Here is a 7,604-nt window from a genome sequence, read left to right as displayed (position 1 = left end):
ATTGATATATAAGGAGTCAGGCCATGAGATTAATTGCTTTCTGGTTGTTTCGTATTTACATTGTTTCTTCTCCCCTCTGCTTCTGCCTGCCTCTGTCCATTGGTGGTTTTCCATGGTGGTTTGCTCTGCTCCCTTTTCTTTATGTCTCCTCTAGGGTTTTGCTTTGTGGGTGCGCTGGTCCTTTTTTTGCCTATTCCACAGTTACAAATGCATACTATGGTTTCTTCTAGAAATAGTTACTGTTTTCACTTTCACATTAAGCCTACAATCCAAGCTGAATTTGTTTTGTGTGTGTGTATGTTGTGAAGTAGAGGTAATGGGAAGAAAAATTGAACTGAGTAGAGAACCCAGAATTGGTGTTAAGTGCTAATGAAAATTCAGTGTATTATGAAAGCGTCATCTCAAATTCGTTGAGAAAAAGAGAAACCCTTAAATAAATGTTGGGCTAGTTAAGTAGCCATATGGGAATAGATTGAATCGCATGAATTTCTTACAAAGATAAATTCCAAATGGAGAATCTAAATGGGTTTTAATCCATATAAATATTAGAAGAAATCATGACTGAGTTATTTTCTAACTTGGGGCATAAAAAGTGGCGAAACTTTACTATTTATTTGGAAAATGCAAGATTCCCTTCACACCCACGAGAATAGCTAAAATTTAAATGACTGGTATGACTATATACCATCACCCCTTTAGCAAACTCTTTGGCAGTTTTGTTTAAAGCTATGCGCACGTCTACCTTATGACTCATAAGTTTTACTTTTACTTACCTGCCCAAGAGAAATGAGCATGTATATCCACCAAAAGTCTTACTCAAGAATTCTATAGTTAGCTTTATTCACAACAGCCCAAACCTGGAAAGAAGCCAATGTCCCTCGATAAGCAAATTAATTTAATAAATTGTAGTATATGTACACAGTGGGAAAAGGACCCAACTTGTGTTATAAGCAAAAACATTCATGAATGCTATGGCCAGTAATAGAAACCAAACTCAAGAGAGTATTTTCTATATAATTTTATTTATGATAAGTTTAAGAACATGTAAAATTATTCTCTCATGATATAAGTTAAAATCATACCTTTGGGTGGTTACCCAATGAAAATTACTGGGATGATGCAAATATTTTATATTTTTATTGGAATGGTGGTTATATAGGTTTATACAGTTGTCAAATCACACCAAACCATATACTTAAAATATAATTTCATTATATGTGGTTTCTACTTCAATTAAGAAAGTAAAGCAATTATATTTCAACTAATAATAAATAACAAATCTAGTTAATAATAATCAACGGAGGCTAAAGCTCTGAGATAAAAGATTGAAGGGAAACTTTATGTTGTAAAGTTAAATCTGAGAACAAACCTATGTGATCATTCTTGACACTGTGAACACTAGGAAAGCGTGTGCCTTCAGATATTTCTAAAAGCACTGGGCCAGGCATTTTTTATAAGAGCTTGGCATAATGGTAGTATTGATTATGAATTTTGAAGTAAGATTAGGTAATGAGTGTTTGAATAATCCCATAAAAAGTAATTTTTGGTTAAGATATTTAAATACTGGAGGGTCCGTTAACAAGAAATATCCTTTGCACAATTGCTTTGAGGAAAACACGAGTTATAGCGACACCTGGAGTGAACATTCTTTGTAGAGGTTACTCCCGGTATGCCCAACAAAGTAGGAATGCAGCCAGAAAAAGCATGCAGGCCTCGTCAGTGCTGCAAGCTAAACAGAGGCAAAAGAAAAACCCCATCAGTTTTACTGGTTGTCCAGTTCAACAGCAGAGATGAGTAAGACATGGTCCCTGTTGTGGCCGTGATTTATAACCTGCTGGGGCTAATTAGACAAGCAGAAATGATTCGTTAGAAGAGGGTGTCAAGAAAAGCACCTAGCCCTGGCCAGGTGGCTCAGTTAGTTGGAGCATTGTCCTGTGCTTCAAAAGGTCGCAGGTTCGATCCCCAGTCGGGGCACATACCTAGGTTGTGGGTTAAAAGCAATAAACATATCCTTGGGTGAGGGAGAATGTGTACAGCAATGCTGTGGGTGCTAGGGAGGTGACCGTCGGGGTGGGTGGCCAAAAAAAAAAGAAGTGGAATAGGGAAAGATTAGGAGAGGAAGAGGGAAAAAGAGAGTAGAGATGTATCTGGAGCATACATCTTGGCAGGCCCAGCAGGGCCGTGTGTAAGCAATGAATGTTACAGACGCAGGAAATCCCTAATTTGCTGTTTCCGGCTAACACTGTGTATGGATATACTTTGTAAAGGCCAAGAAAACCACAGCTGAGTCTGGAGTGGACACTATCTACTGGGGAAAATAATTCTGTATCCATAAAGGAAAATCTTGAGGGTCCATCATCCAATTTGTTGCTATTTCTGCTTCACTGGAGTAATAATAAATATCTTACATACAAAAAAATATTTGTGAATTTTCAGCTGAGGGAGTTCTAGTTTATCTCAATGAGCTAAGCGAATCACAAGGTTCTAGAATGGTCTTGTTTTATTATTTTTTTTTTTTTAGTTTTTTAAGTATATTTTATTGATCATGCTGTTACAGTAGTCCCAATTTCTTTTCCCTTTGCTCCTCTCCTCCCAGTATCCCCCTCCCCGCCAGCAATCTCACCCCCCTTAGTTCATGTCCATGGGTCGTGCATATAAGTTCTTTGGCTTCGCCTTTTCCTATATTATTCTTAACTTCCCCGTCTATTTTGTACCTACTAATTATGCTTCTTAATCCCCGCACCATTTCCCCATTTCTCCCCCTTCTGCCTCCCAGCTGATAACCCTCCAAATGATCCCCATACCTATGAGTCTATTTCTATTCTGGTTTGCTAAGTTGGATTTTGTTTTTATTTTTTTAGGTTCTGTTGTTGATAGTTGTGAGTTTGTTGTTGTTCTAATGTTCATAATTCTGATCCTCTTTATATTAAATAAGTCCCTTGGACATTAGAATGGTCTTGTTTGAAATGTTGCTGTACTGGGCCTCTCCCTGCAGACTGCTTGGGGTGTGGGCAGGCCAATTCCTGTAATGGGGGAACCTGCCGTTGAGAATCGTTATCCTCTGACTGAGACAGGAACCAAGCTGGGGGTGCCGGGAAGGAATGAACAAGATAGCTAGGTTGCTTCCAGGAGGGACCCAGCAGGAGACAGGGGCAGGCAGAAGGTGAAGGATGAGAGGCCGCGGTCACGTTCTATGGGGAGACCTCAGGACGGCAAACGTCTCACCCCTGGAAGTTACAATAATCGTACTCGCAGCATTCGTGAACATAAATCCAGTCACCATATAACGTCAGGTCGCTGCAGAATCTCTGGCACACCAAATATGATAACTGGAGAGTCATGTCTGTAAGAGAAGCAACCATAGAAAATGAGCCAGTGATCTAAGTTCTCTCGGGGCCACTCACGCCTGGCACCAGCCCAGCGGGGGGAGATGTAACTAGGCATCAGGGTAGGTTTCGGGACGGCTTCCCAGCTTACACTTTCCCAAGAGGCCCCCGGCAGGTGGTGTAGAAACCAGGGGCCCTTGCAGGGGCCGTTTGCCCGCGGTCCCCGCCACCCTCAGCTCCGTGCAGAGCGGCTTCATTCCTTTTCCTGCTAGATTAGCACCGGGTGCTGGCCTGTCTTCAGAGCTGGGGTCGGTTCGGTCAGTTTCCTTGGGAGTATAGAGTCCCCACCTTCTTTCGTCCTGTCTCATTTTCCCGAACCCCTTCTGTCTGCAGGCACTGGGACCCGCGCTGGGTGCGTTCTGCACCTCAGCTCCTCTCCTGGACAGGCCTTAGTCTGAGGTATAAAATGCCTGAAGCACTCTCCGAAAAATGTACTCAGGCTCTCACGGCAGCCCTGACCCCGGCCCTCCACCTTACCGAAGTCATAGATCTTTAAGGTCATGCATTTCTCTTGCTCCTGAGCAACACAGACACCGAAGCCTCTTCTACAGCGATCTGTTGGCAGGTGCAGGTGACAGGTTATGCACCTGAGCGCTGTCACTGCTGGAGAGCACAGAGCTGGTGTGAGGCCTGGGCCTAGGGAGCCGGATACACAGAGTATCTGCGGGGGGCGGGGGGTGCACGGGCTGGCGGGCAGTGGAGGAAGAGCGGTAACAGCGTGTCAGGCAGGAAACAGCCTGAGTGCTCACCAGCTCCACATCCCAGGGAAAGGCTGTTAGGACGATGGAAGGGTTCTGTTCCCAACTGAAGCCATCTAACCTGGGTCACTGAGCGAAGACCTAGCCTTCGTGGCGTAGGTTTCCCAGTGTGAACATGGTTGCATGGATGCGGACCCAGCCTATGAGGCAGCACTGTGGACGGACAGGAGCGTGATGACGAGGGGGAGCCGCTTTAGAACAGCTCGCCCAAGCTGGTGCTGCTCGAATGGGGTTTCTGACCTCTGCTGCTTAGGTGTGCTCAGGCGATGTGCTGTCATGTTTGAGATTCAGACTGAGTCTTTGTGAAGGCCTCCTGAATTATAACGTGGTCTGTGACACTTTGTGTGGTACTGTGGGGGACGCTCCCCAAGAGACAGGATTAATTTTTTAAAGCACCTCTCTCTTAGTGCACCTACATGAGAAAAGACAGTAGCATTCATTGAGCAACTCATCTGGGCCGTGTTCTCTCAGTTTGTAGCTGACTGGATTCTCACACAAGCCTTGTAAGTAGGTATTTCCCCAGTTCTCAGATGAGCAACCAAAAGTGGAGAATTTAAGACAGTAACTGAACCATGTTTTTTTAAAAAGTTTACCTGATTGATTCCAGAGCATCCAGTATTTCCTCTCCCACAACCACTTGTTTTAATTTTAATATAAAGTCCCTGACAAGGTTAGCAAAGGCCATTGTCCCGCTAAATTATTAATTAAAGAGTGACCAGCTCCCCCAAGATATGCATACTGACTTATAACTGGAAAGCATGTCCCAAGGAAGACCTTGTTAGGATTTGGGGTTCTGGGGAACGGCAGGGAGAGAATGCGGAAGCTGTGTGAAGGGGCAGCTGGAGAGGCTTGCGCCCCTGCTGGGGATGGCAGAACGTTGAGAAGGTCAGAACATTGGCCAGGAAGGCCAAGGGAGCATTTTGAAGGGTAGCTTCCGCTCCCTTACAGACGTAGTCAAGGCTCAGCCCCGCATGGTGTAAGTTACACAGGTGGGGTTTCCTGGGGCTCCCTAAATCCCATCTCTGGGGCCCGCGCCTCAGCTCTGTGACTCACCCTCCGTGCAGCAGAAGAGGGAGAAGACCAACAGGAAGTGTTTGTCCATCCTGACACAGCAGTCCCCTGTCCAGGGAGGAGAGAATCCAGGGAGGAAAGAAGCCAGGGGCTGCCAGCCGGGCCTTGAGGCTACCTACTGGGAGGAAGCCTTCTCCGTCCCAGGCCAGGGTTATTCATGCATAAGGGAACAAACCATCCCACGAGATTTCCCCTGGGAGCTCAAGTGCATTTCTCTCCACCCCAGAGCAGAGAATTATGGTAATTAATAAATGCAGGGGTTTACATTAAGCAAACTTTGCTTTTCACCCTTGTAATTATTATTAGTCCTATAGTTACGATATTCTAATTCTTGTTCCCAGGAGGAAACTGGATTTAGTGTCTTATTCAAGATCACATACCTAGTGGCTGACAGGGCCAGGACTCAGAGCAAGACTCTCTGATTCGAGAGGCCATACGTGAACCACCTTGATTCCCTGCCTCTTGGAGATTTATTCATCCACTCAAGAAATATTCCCTGAGCACTTCCTGTGCCAGACACAGTTCTCTGTTAGAGAGCACAGCCACGAATCACTCAGACCAGCTCCCCTAGCTCCTTACCTTATGGGTGAGAAACAGGAAAGTTCAAGAGAAGAAAAGATGTATTATCTACGGCCAAACTGGGTCTGCAACCCAGAACTTCTGATTCTCGGCCCAGAACTCTTTCACTTTACCAGCAATCTATCCTCCATGGCCCGGGTCTGGTAAATGTGTAGGGCTGGGGTATCCCCCTAGAATGATCACACAGCTTGACCTTTAGCACATTTATATTGTGGATCTGGCCGGTTTTGTCCATGATGTAGGTACTCTATCTCTGCAAAAGTGAACTCAGTTAAGGTTCCCCCTGGGTAAGGCACTGGAAAATTATGACCAGTCCTGGGAGTCTAAATCTCCTATACCTGTCAGTGAGCTGATAGGACTTGGGTTAGAGATGCTAAGACTGTTCCATGCGGATTCAATGACATGCTCTTCAGTTGTAGGAACAATGTGTTCCATAAAACATTTCAAGTCTTGACATTTTGAGACATCAGACATGGATTGCATGAAATAAAGTCTTAGCTCAAATGCCACAAAATTGACCACCCTGCCTGCCTAGGAAGAGAGCCAGAAGCCTTAGACACGAGGGAATTGGTTCTGAAATGAACTGATTCTAGACGGGGGAGCGAGGTTGTGAAATCATTTTTGTCCTCTGCCATGTTTCCGGTGAGGATGCTACAAACTGGATGGAACTCTTCAGGGCTTTCCAAAGGCTTATCAGGAAGGCAAACGCCCGCATCAAGGATGCTCGGCTTTACAAAATTGTCAGGGTATTTCATTGGTCACAGGTTTTCTTTGTCTGTTTAAAGACAGGGACTCTAGAGTCAGACTTTGGAACAGAGTCAGGATCAGGCTGCTTAGTTCCTGGGTCCCCACGGGACAGCGATGATTTCTCAACGTGTGTATAGAGCCAGGAGTGAGACATAAGGATCCTTTAAAAAATCTGATGGGGAGGTACCTGCTGGTGGGGGCCCAGCAAGTCACCTGGAGCCCACATCTAGTTCCTCTCACCTCTGACTGCTGGTGGGAAGAGCAGGAAAGGAAAGAACAAGTCCCACCAATCCACGTCTCCCTCTCTCCTTTTAGCTCTATCTCTTCCTCCCCCTCTCTCTAAAAGCAATGAAAAAAAAAAAGTCCTCGGGTGAGAATAAGAAACAAAAGTACTCCCCAGCCACCCCCTGGCAGGGAAGCCTTCCCTGGTTAGGCAGTTAAATTGCAATGTCCCTCCTCTCGGCCCTCCTGGACAGCTGTGGTCTCTAAAACTGGGCTGTGACATCTGTGAGACCACCGATTTGTGTCCTGGTTTGCTTGTCTTCTCTTCCTGTGATACTGGCATTTTGTATGCGTTTCGTAATTATTTTCATTACAAAATCAGTCACCGGGAGGCAAACCAGACCCATTTCACCTCTGCTCACCTTTTTCCTGAAACTTCCTTTCCCTACAGCACAGAAGGGGCCTGCCTGCGCTTTCCTCTCTGTCAGATCCCACCTGCAGTCCCCAGCTTGTTTTCTGGTGCCTCAGTCTATGTGAGACAAAGAGAAACCTGAGATTATTGAACAGTGCCTAGGTCAGTGAAAAGAGCTAAAAGGAACTTAGGTGTCCAAATCCCGTCTTGATCTATCTGAAAGGTTAAAATGTGAAAGAGAATGTTGACTTTACCTGCACAGCTCAAGGCTTAGCTCTACAACAGTGAATCTATGTGTATATTGGCTCATCATTGAAGAGCATATAGCCCTGGCTGGTGTGGCTCAGTGGACTGAGTGCCGGCCTGTGAACCAAAGACTCGCTGGTTCAATTCCCTGTCAGGGCACGTGCCTGGGTTGCAGGTCGGGCC

Source organism: Furipterus horrens, unplaced genomic scaffold (genome assembly GCF_987537825.1).
Source record: "Furipterus horrens unplaced genomic scaffold, mFurHor1.1.pri manual_scaffold_11, whole genome shotgun sequence".
Taxonomy (NCBI): domain Eukaryota; kingdom Metazoa; phylum Chordata; class Mammalia; order Chiroptera; family Furipteridae; genus Furipterus; species Furipterus horrens.
This window is presented reverse-complemented; position numbering follows the sequence as displayed.